The 14144-nt window shown below is 43.1% G+C and overlaps 1 protein-coding gene across 11 annotated transcripts in view; it reads left to right on the top strand.

The window, feature by feature from the left end:
* Positions 1–14144, top strand: part of fbrsl1 (fibrosin-like 1) — a 386897-nt gene that overhangs the window by 99272 nt on the left and 273481 nt on the right. The gene's annotated exons all lie outside the window — the stretch shown is intronic.

Genomic DNA, 14144 nt, shown 5'->3' with positions numbered 1-14144 from the left:
CTCTGCCACGACTAACCTATTCCACCTAAATGTCCCATTACTGCACCACCATACCAAACAACCCCAAACAGCAGTGCTGCTGGTTCCATTCACCATGGCTACAGCCAGTATTTTACTCTGTGTTATATGTTATCTCCCTCCTTCTCTACAGACCACTGCCAATATCCTCAGCCTGAAGCACACTGCAGAACAGGAGTCTATTGTGTCTGTTAGAGAGAGTTAGAGAGAGAGAGAGAGAAAGAGAGGGGGAGAGAGAGAGAGAGGGAGAGAGAAGAGAGAGAGAGAGAGAGAGAGAGAGAGAGAGAGAGAGAGAGAGAGAGAGAGAGAGAGAGATCCATGTACAGTATTAACAGTTGGTTTTAAATGGGCGGATGTTTTTACTGCTCCTGTCCTGAGGCCAAGATCCTCTCAGTGCAATAGATGAGAAGTGTGTTTGTGTGTGAGTTAGTCAGGAAGCCAAGTAAATAATGAGGATATGTTGCCTGGAGCTCTACTGATCCGCTGTCCAAAAGATAAGATTTCCTAAGGAAGTCAGCATGGCTGAAAACGAGGCTGGCCTTCATGTGTAATTTTTGCAAAGCATTCACTTTGCAGGCATTTATGTGCTGCTTGTATCCACCTGCAGGATGTGCATTGCAGTGTTGGGTACTGCAGCGTTGCCAAGTTCGCTTATTATAAGAGACTTTGGGCTTGTTTTTCTGTGAAGTCGCTTGTAAATATTGGTAGTTGCCGGTTGCGTTTTGTGGGCTTGTTTCCAAAGTGTAATTGCTTTGGGCTTGCTTCCTGATGTTGTTAAAATCAGTGGTTCTGAAACATTTTCATGTCAAGGACCCCCGACAAATGTGTTTGTTCGTGGACCCCCATCTAAAAATATTTTGTGCCATGGACCCCCATACAAGATTTGTGTAGTTAGAATATTTTAAAAATATTCCAAATATTTAACTTTTCTTTCCAAGATTAAAACAAAAAATCACACCCTGTGTGAAGGAAGCGGTGCCTTTGGGGCGGGCCTTAACTCATTTAAGTTGGTCCCTATTGGTCGTCTGAGTCCACTTACCAAATTTGTACTTGGTAGCATGCTGCAAACTGGAATAATGGCTGTTTAAAGGCCAGCCAATGGGCAGACAGAGGGGGCGGGGCTTAAGTAATTACAGTTCGTCCCTATTGGGGCTTTTAGTCCATGTGCAAAATTTGTACTCCGTAGCATGCTGCGAACTTGAGTTATGGCTGTTTAAAGGCCAGCCAATGGGAAGACAGAGGGGGCGGGGCTTCAGCAATTTATGCTCGTCCCTATTGGTGGTCTAAGTCCACATACCAAATTTGGACTTGGTGGCATGCTGCAAACTGGAGTTATACCTGTGTAAAATCCCGTGCTCATCCCGTGCTCATACGGGCGGACGGACATAACATACGCTGGGGGTCCCTGGAACCCTGGGGCGGGGCTTCAGCAATTCATGCTCGTCCCTATTGGTGGTCTAAGTCCACATACCAAATGTGGACTTGGTGGCATGCTGCACACTGGAGTTATAGCTGTTTAAAATCCCGTGCTCATCCCGTGCTCGGACATAACATACGCTGGGGGTCCCTGGACCCCTCTTTGATAACCAGTGGTACGTGTGGGCAATGAGAGGAGAGATGGCATAGGCAGTGTCCACGTCCGTGTGTGTGTGTGTGTGTGTGTGTGTGCGCGTGTGTTTGTATGTGTTTCTTCTTTGCCGTGCTCATCCCGGGCTCATACGGACGACGGACGGACGGACATACGGACAAAGTCAAGCTTAGAGCGGTTGGCACCGCTAAAAATCACACCCTGTGTGAAGAGAGTGGTGCCTTTGATGAGCCCCGTATTGATGTTGTCATCAATGTTTGTTTATTGGACATACATACACCCGGACACACAGACAAAGTCAGATATAGGAGTGGTTGGCACCACTCAAAAATTGATCTACAAGCTCACAATGGGTCACAACGCAATGTAAGCTTGTAGATCTGATGTTGATGCTATATTAACACATTTTGCTGGGGACCCCCTGTGTGTGTGTGTGTGTGTGTGTGTGTGATCATGCGGCTTAGTTGCTTCTTTGGGGCTTGTTTTCGTAGAACTGGTCGCTTGTATCTCTCACAAAATCTGGCAACACTGTTACCGACACTTTAGGGTGGCCATGGCAGAATGTGTAGAGAGCCCGCCGCGGAAGTAGAAGGTCCCAGGTTTGATTCCCGGCTCCGGCAATGTGTCGAGGTGTCTCTGAGCGAGACACTTAACCCCTAATTGTGACCCTAGAGTTCTTTCAGATCAACACCGTGCCCAGTGAGTGACCATTCATTATTCTAACAACCATCCGTAGTGTTAAAAGGTGCATTCACTAGGTTTACTAAGCTCTAATGTTTCCCCCTTCTTGAAATGAAAACGCATGTATACATGCATGCGCAGGCATGAACATGCGGTTCATTTGGGTCCACTGAAAATGTTATCATCCCGAAATGGTTCTACTACTTCTGCTACTGCTTTCCACTGTGCTAAAGTTCACAATTATTGATGTTAATTTATTTTATCGGGACAATTGGGACAAAAAAAGTTCCAGCGTTGGTTCTATCCTTAGAATGATCATGATGATGATACTAGGGAATGTTGAATGTAAAATAGGTTGGTTGGTCTCTTCATTGTCATCAGTACATGTGGGTATATACATGTAATTGTGAGGTATTGGAAACGTACAGGACAGTAAGACAGGAAAGTAAGTGCTTTATTCTGGCCCTGTAAGCTCTTATAGAGTCACCATTCCATTGTTTGGTATGTTCTTCAAAGTAGTCTTGGTATAGCTTGAAGAAAGGAGGTAAGGAGGCAGTGTGCTCATTAAAAATAAAAACATCCCCTATTCAAAGACTTGCACTAGAAGACTTTGAACACATTTTTTGCCTCGTAGCCTTAATAAGTTGCAAAATATCTATTTGTTCGGTTTGTAGAGGTCTTGGTAAATTTAATAAAAGTAGTGCCCTGTGGCTGTGTCAAGAAATACTGCTACCTGGCTAACAATTCATATGTATTGAGCAGATGAAAAAGGCACTTATTTTTTAAATGTTCTATGCAATTCAATCTACAATACAGGCTTATTTTCTGTGAGTTCATGTATTTCTGCCCTAAGGATGATTGGTTGGTCGCCACTTTGGTCCCAACAAATATATCTAGAAAACTACTGGATGCAGTAGATTGCCATGAAATCTGTTGTGCACTTTCATGAACCCCATAAGATGGCCCCTATTGATTTCAACAACTCCCTGGCCTTTCCGCACCACCATTAGGCTAAAATTTCCAGTTTCACACATTACTACCAACCAAGACACAGATCTTGAAAACTACTGGCTGGATTATTATGGATTTTGTTCTGTGTAGCGCCATGCTTCCCAGATGATGGGTGACCCAATGGCCTCTCCTCTACTCTAGTACCGTCCTTAGGCCAAATTTTCCAATTGCGAACACCATCTCCAAATTGAATTGATAGATGAAACTTAATGCATAATGCACTGAACGAGGCTAAACCTTACTGATTTTGGTGACCCAAAAGCTTTTCTTATAGTGCTATGAAACTTGATGAGCGCATTCATGCTCCTTGGAAGATGGACCCTATTTGAGTGACCCTCCTCATTTATCCTCCAGTCTAGTGCCACCCTCAGGCCAAAATAGCATTGTGCCATTTTCCTGTTGCTGAAAGCTTCTCCAGTGCCTTGTTGCTGTGCTTAAAAATGACCAGCACTCAATGCCATCTGTCTCCATTTATTTGTCTCCCTGTCTGTAGGTACTACCTACCCATCACCATCTTTCTATTTCTCTTTTTCTGTCATAATGTCCTCTACCAGGACCTTCTACCGCTATCCGACTGTGCTCTCTCCCTTGTCTATCCCGTCCTCTGTTTCTCCTTCTCTGTCCAGACCCTTGTCACACACTGCCTTTAAGCATCTCTTCCAGTTGAAGTCCAGTGCGTGTGAAGCACTGCCTGGTTCCAGATGGGCTGGGGGTTTGACGAGTGGCCCGCTCGTCTCTCCTCTGGTTTTATCTGCCAGTAAAAATGTCCTCGGCAGCAGCAGAGAGACTCTATCACATATCACAGGGTTGTCTATCATTCACACTGTGCTCTCAAGATAGTTTCCTGTGCTGTAACGTGCGCACGCACGCACGCACGCACACACACACACACACACACACACACACACACACACACACACACACACACACACACACACACACACACACACACACACACACACACACACACACACACTTAAACACGTTTTTCATTTTTTCCCCACATGTCTATTTATCTTATCTTCAGACCTTACTGTAACTGCAGGGTAGCAATACACACACAGTAACGTACACACAAGCAGACATACATAAAAATACACACACACACACACACACACACACACACACACACACACACACACACACACACACACACACACACACGCTTACAACATGTATTCATGTATTCATGCAACATACTCAAACATAAACACATACACACGTGGATGTACATGCATGCTCATAGTAATTGTGGTGGGAGGGCCATACAAAGGAGCCATCTGGCCGTTAAAGCAGCTTTTTATGTATGCATGTGCGGATTCCCTCCACCCTTTGATAGCACATAAAATGCTCAGTCTGATTAAAGGCCTGTGAGAGCCGCTGTCATATTGAGCTGTGTTGTGGGGACTTGAAATGCCAGCTCTTTTTAATGTCAGTTGGTTGGTTTTTGGTTTGCTTTTTGCTTTTTTGACAAGCAATGCACTCAACAGCCTTCCCAACCTTCTGACATAGGTCAAATTGTTTTTTACGGAACGTTATTTATTTGACATGACCTCTGTAGACTTTTACGGGCTCCTCCGCTCAAGTGGGCAGAGAAGTGCACTTAGATGGAAGTTTTCCCCAGTGGCCAAACTACCCTTAAGGCATTTTGTCCTTGTTCCCTGCTCTGCTTTGCTCGCCCCTTTTCTCCCTCTGTCTCTCCCAACCTCTCATTCTTTTCGGGCGGCAGTGCCAGTGGATCAGGAGGTGGAGTTTCTGTGAGCCGAAAGTTCATTTCCCGGCTCCTTCTGGTTTCGTGTCGAAGTGTCCTTGAGCAAGACACTGACTTAACCCCTAACAGCTCCCATGAGCTGGTTGGTGCGTTGCATGGTTAACTCAGTGTACGAATGAGTGAATGTAAAGCACATTGTAACTTTGGAGCACTTATTTTGGGTAAAGGCATTTACCCTCTATCTCTGTGTCTGTGTCAGTCTCTCTTATGGTGCGTTCACATGGGCAGATACAAAGATACACTCTACCATTCATTTTCAATGGAAGCCAGTGATAGGAAGATACAAAGCAACATCCGACGTTTGTAGCTGCTACAAAATATACATAGATACAAAGCTACAAATTCAAGTTGAGCTGGGTTCAACTTCCAGATATAAAGATACAAAACTACAACTGTAGCTCCAATGACGCAGCGCTTGATGACGTCAACGACCGTGTTGAGCAACACAGATACAAAGCGACAGAGCGACAAATATGCTGTGTATTTTTGTATCTTTGTATCTGCCAGCTGCACACTCTGCCTTTCTCCGTCTTACATTGCAATGTCTCTCTCTCTTTCTCTTTCTTTTCACAATCTCCCCTTCTCTCATTCGCCTCTCTCTGTGCATCTTTTCTCCTCTCTCCCCCTCAGTCCCAGCTGCCCCTGGTGTACATGTCTAACAGTGTGACGGTGAGGTGATGTGATGTGCAGGGCTCCCTGGGGTGTGTGCTGAGAGAGATCTGTCGTGGCCACGGAGAGGAGCAATGTGTTGGGGTGGTAGAGTGTCTCTCACCCAGGGGGGTGTGCAGGGGGTCACTGACTAGATCCAATTACAACCCCTGCCATGACCCTAGGAGGGGGGGCCTTGAGAGCATGTGTGTGCACACTGAGCTGTCAGTAGGCCTGTCACAATTATTGGAGATAATCGTCATAATCGTTTCCATGTTGAGAAATGTTCATACATTTCCGAATATTTAAAAAAGATAGTGTAAATAGCATTGCCATAGTACATTATTCATTTTGATTATTGGTATCGGTCACTGTAAGTCATTTCTTTGTAGTTAGTTATTTGTCATATCTGCCCCGTGCAATTTTTTAAATTTACTGTATGTGTTCCTAATCGTCAAGTAAAATGTCATGATCGTGACATCCCTAGCTGTCAGCAGGAGGCCTTCTTCTATCTCTCTCTCCTCACTCACATTGCTGTCGCAGCCGTTTCTCCAGCAGCAGTCACACATGTTGTCCCTTTGGGTCTCCTGCCTCCATAAAATCACTCCTCCTATATATTTTATTTGCATTTGATATTTGATCTTGGACATTACATTGACTGGAGTGCGTAGTAAGTGGAAAGATACACAATGAGTTTGAAGCACTTTAGGAATTGGCTCAAGTGGGTTTCAGTTGGAGGCCTCCTCTGGGAATGTGTAGGTCCAGAGACATTTGTGTTGTATACACAGTAAAATCACATTACATTAACACTGTGTAACCGCTATGCCAAGCAGCCATTGCATCGGTTACATTTTCTTCTCCAAAGATGACATTTACAAAATATAAGATAGCAGAGAGCAGAGACAGTAAAAATCCAGGACCTTTAGCGAGTGCTAACGTAGCCTTGACCTTCAGTGTGCATCCAGTAGGGTCATGAATAATACAGTTTGCTGACTCGGATTAAACAAGGAGCACTGAAAGGACACGTGCACAGATACAGATATAAGCATAGCATGCTAACAGGCACCTGCATACACACTAGTGTGCGTGTGTGTGTGTGTGTGTGTGTGTGTGTGTGTGTGTGTGTGTGTGTGTGTGTGTGTGTGTGTGTGTGTGTGTGTGTGTGTGTGTGTGTGTGTGTGTGTGTGTGTGTGTGTGTGTGTGTGTGTGTGTGTGTGACTCACTCACGCTCTCTCTCTCTCTCACACAGAAACCTCTTATCTCTCCATATCTCTACATAACTTGTCATGTTTTTTCGGAAATGAATGCCCTACTTTGTCATACTACACTACAGTGTCACACAAAAGTAGCAAACCGATGTACAAGATCAACATTTTCAGCTTGTAGATCTTCTATTTTTAAATTAGAATCCTGAAAAGAAACAGTTTTCGAGGCCTGGGCCGCAGCGTGGCGGTCCAGGCACCCTAGGCTGCAATGCCAGCCTGACAGCGTGTCGCGGGTTCGACTCCCGATCCCGACGACCTTTGCTGCGTGTCACCCCCCCATCTCTCTCCCCATTTCCTGTCAGTCTACTGTCATCTATCAATAAAGGCAAAAAAAGCCCCAAAAATATCTAAAAAAAAAAAAAAAAAGAAACAGTTTTGGACATGAGGTTTCCACCCGACAGCAACGATGTACAACATGACCCTAGCATGCACAACACTAGCCCTAGAATGGCTGTGATATTACATACATTTCATGCATTCGAAATACACAGCCATAGATCGGTCCTATCCCTACCCGGTTAGCAGCAGACTGATCTCGGCAGGGTTTAAATTGGTCGTGCTGCGTGTGTACTCACCCAATAATTGCTGCGACTTGGAGTCAGATTTTGTCCTCTAGTTTCATATCCATTTGAAAGTTCTGGCAGAAAACGTGTGTTTAGTAAAATATCTCCACTTTTCCACAACTTGCACACGGACAACATTCTCTGTCAGCGACAGGCCCGAAATGACTGCTGGACTGAACATATGAAAACTTCCTTTGGGAAGCACATACGTATGGGGCACACAATTGACAGGTGTGATTAATTATCCCACACACACCTGCCAATTGTGTGCCCCATACATGTGTGCTTCCCAAACATAGACTGTTCCCAAAGGAGGTTTCGGGTCCAGCTTTGTCGCTGACAGAGAATGATGTCTGTGTGCAACTCGTGGAAAAGTGGAGATATTTGACTAAATACACGTTTTCTGCCAGAACTTTCAAACTAGAGGACAATATATGACTCCAAGTCGCAGTAATTAATTATTGGGTGAGTACATACCAATTTAAACCCGGCCGAGATCAGTCTGCTAACCGGGCGGGGATAGGACCGATCTAAGGCTGTGTATTTGGAATACATGAAATGTATGTAAGATCACAGCCATTCTAGGGTTAGCACAACACATCCTCCTGAGCCCCTACCGCTTTTTTGTGGTTTGTTATATTATTTGACAAACCACAAAGTTACTGCCCTCTAGTTTGAGGGCAGTAACTTTAATGTTTATCAGCAGCACAACTGATAGGTTTGCAGGTTTGAGTGCTGACACTAAACAACTAAAGGTGGGCCTAATGAAAATGAACAACCCACCACAAGAACACTTGCATTTATTGCATTTTATATCACTATTTTATTATCAGTCTGTGCGCCCTATCCACTCTACAGTATATGCTTCCCCAAATAAAGGGTACAAGGGACTTAAAATTGTTTGTTTGGCAGTTCAGATATGGCTGTCATCAGTCAAACTTGCACATTGTCAGCTGAATATTGCATACACCCACATCAGAAACACCACATCCTCCGTGACAGTTTGAGCTCACAATGCTTGGGAAGTTCTGCGTTGATGGGTGATTTAATTAGCGCCTGCATGAAACTCAGAGAAAACACTGTGATGGGTAATTGTTGGCTGAGTGTGCCAGTTTACTGCTCTCAAACTAGAGGACTCTCTGTACATAAGCTGTACTTGCTATGCAGTCATACATATTATCGCTGCCGGGCGTCCAAAACCAGAAATGGAAATAGAACCTGTGATCCAATGGATCCAATGTAGTTATTATTTAGATACAAGCTCTTGTTAATACTTTTCATTGGTTGAATATCTATAAAACCCACAGACAGACTTAACCACTTTCAACCTGGTGGCCCTATTTTGGGCATGTAGGTGAAAATCTTCAATTGTAAAATTCATTGTACTTATACTTGATTGTATTTATACGTATTAATAGACTGTACATAATACACTCATTCAGAGATCCAGGGCCAGCAGCTCAGTATTTATCTTTATTTGTATTATTATTTATCTTGCTTTGTACCTGTTACCTCATCTGTGTTTCATTCTCACTGCTGTTGCTGCAATGACACCTGAATTTCCCTCCGGGGATCAATACAATTGTATCTCATTTTATCTTATCTAATTTTATTCACTGCTACAGTAGCTGTTCAGAAATACGTAATCCCCATGGGAGCAGCCAGCAAACAGAGCAAGTGCCGGAAAATGAGTTTATTTGATGAGCTCATTTGTCTGCTAATGTAGGACTGAGGATATGAAAATGTTAGTATTTACTGGGGTTTGCTCAAATTGCACATACCGTAAGTGCAGAATAGGCTTTATATCAGTCTTATGACCTGTGTCATGTCTCCCCTTGTCCACTGTGCAGTCAAATAATGCAAAACATGCCTAAGAAATATTCTTAAAAATGTCACCAACTATGCTATCTTTGACCTCCTGTCTTTGTCAGGAATGTTGTACTCTCCTGTTTTCTCTCTCTCTCTCTTTCCTCTCTCTCCTATCTCTCTTCTCCCAGCCCCATTATCCTCCAACTCCCCAAGGATACAGTGGCAGCCTCCTAACAGCATAGAGAAGGAGAAAGAGAGGGAGACGAGAGGAGAAAGTGAAGGAGAGAGAGAGGGGGAGGGAGGTAGAGAGAGGGGGAGGGAGGGAGAGAGGAAGAGTAAAAGGCGGGGAGAATATGGAATGGCAGAGAGGCAGGATTCAGAGGGAAAGGTTCTGAAAATCATTTCTTTTCACCGAGCGACATCGTGGTGCGACAAAGTATAAATTAGGCTTTAGCCAGACGGAGACAGGGAAACACTGACAAAAACTGAGGCTTACCGGGAGAGAATGGAAAGAGAGCGGGAGAGAGAGAATAATACAGTAGAGAAAGCCAGACACCCATGTGCACCCACTGTGCTCATCCAGGTGAATATTGCATGGGAGGCTGCTCCGTGATTAATGTCAGGCTGAAGAAGGTGGCTGGCTAGGCCATCACAGGTCCGTCCACACACACACACACACACACACACACACACACACACACACACACACACACACACACAATCACCTACCCCATCACCTTTAACAAGCCGTTGTCATTGAGATACAACAGAGCCAGTTCAGAGCAAAGCACTCTGGGGACAATTAAAACAGGGAACATTAAATTAGCAGAGCTCTGGGGTCGTGATGATGTGTGTGTGAGTCAGGCCTGCACTGTCTGGGGAGTGGACCAGACTGCACAGCACAGGACAGATTACTGCTCCTGGACGCACCCTGTGTTGTGGACAGAGCTGCTTGTTTATAATGAGGATGACCTAGGAAGTGAGGCTAACTCTATACGTCAGTTGGAAGTAATTCTGGATAAGAGCATCAAGGGTAAATGTAAATGACTGAGGTTCGCAGAGAAGGCCGTGGTCTAGAGTACACAGTAACACACCAAAAAACACAGTAAAAGATTGTGTCTAATTGAACTCTGACAGTGTAAAAATGTAAAGCCTCGTTTCCACTATGCTGTGATGTCCGTAATTCCGTTTAATGTGCACAATATTCCCTCTAGTGTTCAATGCAAGGAAATGCATTTTGTTTTGCAGATGTACTCAAATGTTCATTTTCTATTTGCAGTTGAGTACCCTGAAAAGCCCTCTATAAATAGAATGTTATTATTAACACAGTCAAGCAACAGAATTTAATGAAATAATGTCTTCTGCTGTTTCCTGACTTACGATGCATACAGTATCTCCATCTCTCATAGTAAAAGTTCAAAATGTTCTCGATGTACTTAAGGCAAAATCCATACAAAATCCATACATGAAAAAGGAGGAGTTTCGCAAACACATAGATCACAGAGCTTCCCATATAGGAATTAATTGACTAAACGGAATTACTGACATCACACAGAACTTAGTGGAAACAAGGCGTTAAAGGTCCATTCGGTTACATTTGAGGATCTGAGGAACACTGAGGATTTTGCTGTGTACAGTACATATTATATGGATAGTATTGCCTCTGTGTTGCTGGACAGAGCCTACTGTACAAACATTTTTTTTTAATATAGTTTATGAGGCATTCTTTTTTGCTTCTTGGACACAGTGCAGTAAAAAGAAAGGAAGGAACTGGCAAGGAGAGGAGATGGTGGAGTGAAATTGGTCCTAAGCCAGTTTCAAAGCTATGATTTTGAAACTAGAGCTGTGGATTTTACTGTTGTATCACACTGCCTTGTAAAGGCTAAAGACACACTCTACTTTTAGTGTGTTTAAGGGCATGGGTCAGGATAAGGGTTTAGATTTCGAGTCATTCAAATACTATACCTATGTATGCCAAATAATAATCTTCTATCTATTAATTCATGAAACCTGTGTGTGTCTGTGTGCCCCTGGCATGCCTGTACGCATCGATTCCCTGACTGATAATATTAATTGAAAACGTTGTTTGTTATAAACCACATAAATCCTAGTATCCCTATTTCTGGGTTTGTCATAGGCTAACCTTCAGTGAAAATAGGCAAACATTTGACGGAAATGGTAGCTTGGCGCCGTGAGCTTGTAGATAATGATATGCTATTTTTGGCTTAGAGAATAGGTAAAAAAGAATAGGTAAAAAAGGAGGAGACCAAGTATAGAGCCCTTGGGGACCCTGGTCAAGAGCTTAAGAGGTTAAGATCAGTCGTGTTGTAATTATATACTTAACTATAATAGATGTTGAAGTATAAAGTGGCTCAGACAGTGTGTCATCACGCATACAAATATTGGTATCGACTAAGCTTTTCATCACAAAACCAAGACGCGCAGCCATTTAAGTGTTTAAGAGATTGACTTAGAAGCAATTTTCTCTGTAGAGCTGTATAACTGCACTTCGGCTTTGTAGGGCAGCGTTTGTTTAATTCAGTCATCACGATATTAAGTCGTAGCTGTAACTTTCATTTCTTCACGTCTGTGGATATATCATTTTGTGACAATTTGAGGAAGTGTTTTTTGTTTGTAGGACTACTGTGGATTAAATGTAACCAAGTTTGAGGTAGTGAATAAAGTGAACTTATTAACCAGAAAAAGATCCATTGGTAGCATTGATCAGTATGTGTATTTCAGTGTTGTTTATGGGGGCAGTAAAACCAAGCAGGTTTCCTTTTCTTGTTCACCAAATACTGTTCTGTAACTCAGGACTGAATGGATTTCATCCCTCTTCGTAAATGCATAAATAGCGGCAATAGTGAGGGCATAGGGGTTAAGACAGAATGTTTCAAGTTTAAACACTCAAGTTTAAAAGTTTATTTAATATAAGAGTAAAAGTTTATATTAAACAAGCTTTTGCTTCGGAGCTGAGGTGGGACCTGCACCTACTCAAGCTGTGTGTTTACTTCAAATAGGGGTTAAGACACTCATGAAGGACACACAGACCTGCTCTCCTGAGTTAAAGTCAAACCAGAGATTTGTCTGCTACCTGTACGCTGTCTCCATCTCAGCTTCCTTGTTGTATTAATCCATTAAGACTTGTGCTTTGGCTATTCAAAAATAGAAGATCTACAAGCTCAGCTGCACTATGAGCTTGTATATCTGCTATTTTTGAATAGCCAAAGAAATTAAAAATGACACAGATGCTTTCCCGGTCTTAATGGATTAAAGGTAGAATAGTTGCACATTTTCCTTTCAAGGGAGGAAGAAAAACAAATCTTTTGAAAGCATTTGTGATTAGTTTTTTTGACCCGAGGTGAGTTTACTTGTTGCCAATTTCTCAGCACATTACTTCAGTGCCTTTCCTGGCTGTAAACAGTTTAGTTTTGTGTGTAATTTACAGAAGAACGATCTCCTAGGCCACATTGTATTCCAACTCTATGTCTAGTGGAAAATCTGTCGCTATAGAAACAGATATATATGGCCCCAGGTAGGTGTTTAACTGGAGCAACCAACAGGGAGAGGGGTATTTCATTACACTTCATGCTTTATGATTTACTGTATCTCTGCAGTTTATATTACAGTAGCATTCAGGGGCCAGTTCAGCAAACTGTGCTGAAGGTATATGCTCAGGTGTGTTGGGGCCGTATTCCCCTGAAAAACTCTTCACAGAGCAGCAAGGTATGACAAGGCCGTTAAAGTACAGTTTATTTATGAGTCGTAGGGTCATTTATGAGTCATTTTAACAAAGTAGTTTAGTGTTTTATGAGGAACAATGGAGGTACTGTGTGTTTGAAAATGAGAGCCCTAATAGCAGGTAGACTACACAATCAATTCTCCCTAGGATTAAACGTCTTAGCCTTCATTTTCTGTATATATCCCATAAAATCCTGGTATTATGGTCAAATCACATCACAGCACATGCCTGTGACAGCAGTGGTTTGGTGTGATACCTGCAGTCAGAGTGGTGACAAAATCAAACCTGTTTGTTTTTCTCATCAGTCCTAGGGGCGGGCTCATATCCTCCAGAGTCAAAATGCAATGTGCTCTCAATTTTGTCTGAAGAACAGAACTATTGTCTGCAACCCAAATATTGTCCGCGACCCAAGAAATGTGGTCTCTCTGTCTCTTTACAAACGAGGGCACTCGCTGCAATAAGTTGCCCTGCGGTCTATTTTCTTTTTTTACTTTTGCGGTTCTCCTCGTATTATTTCCGTGTGCATCACATTGATCGTCTACCAAAATGAGGGACCTCACAGTACTGTCATGGCTCAATATGAGATGTTGGAATCGTGATGAAAAGTCATGAGGGAATCTTGAAATGAGTCACCCCCTGAGAGTCGCCTAGAGTTACCCTTTTGGACAGAAAGAGCAGAAACTGCAGCCCTTAAATTTGAAATGCTCTTTGACTAAAAGTCATATAATGTGTACTACTGTAGGCACAATAACATCAGGTACATGCAGCTGTATGGCTTTGTTTTGTCTTTTTCCATGTGTGAGCTTTGTGATGTGTGTGTGCGCGTGTGTGTGCGTGCGTGCATGATGACGGAGGGCTTGGTGTCTTTTTGAACTCCAGATGGTCTAACCCCAGACATATTACTGTATCTCTACCCCACACCTAGAGCTGTGGGTTTATGGTCTTAATTGCCATGATAATTCTCACATGCCATGTTATTGTTTACATCTCACTGAGTGCTGTGGAGGCACACGTGTGACGTCCTCCACTCTACTGTCGCAGGATTATA

Source organism: Gymnoscopelus microlampas (genome assembly GCF_963454915.1).
Source record: "Gymnoscopelus microlampas genome assembly, chromosome: 4".
Taxonomy (NCBI): Eukaryota; Metazoa; Chordata; class Actinopteri; order Myctophiformes; family Myctophidae; genus Gymnoscopelus; species Gymnoscopelus microlampas.
Note: the sequence above shows the minus strand (reverse complement) of the source record. Positions and strands in the feature narration are given on the sequence as shown.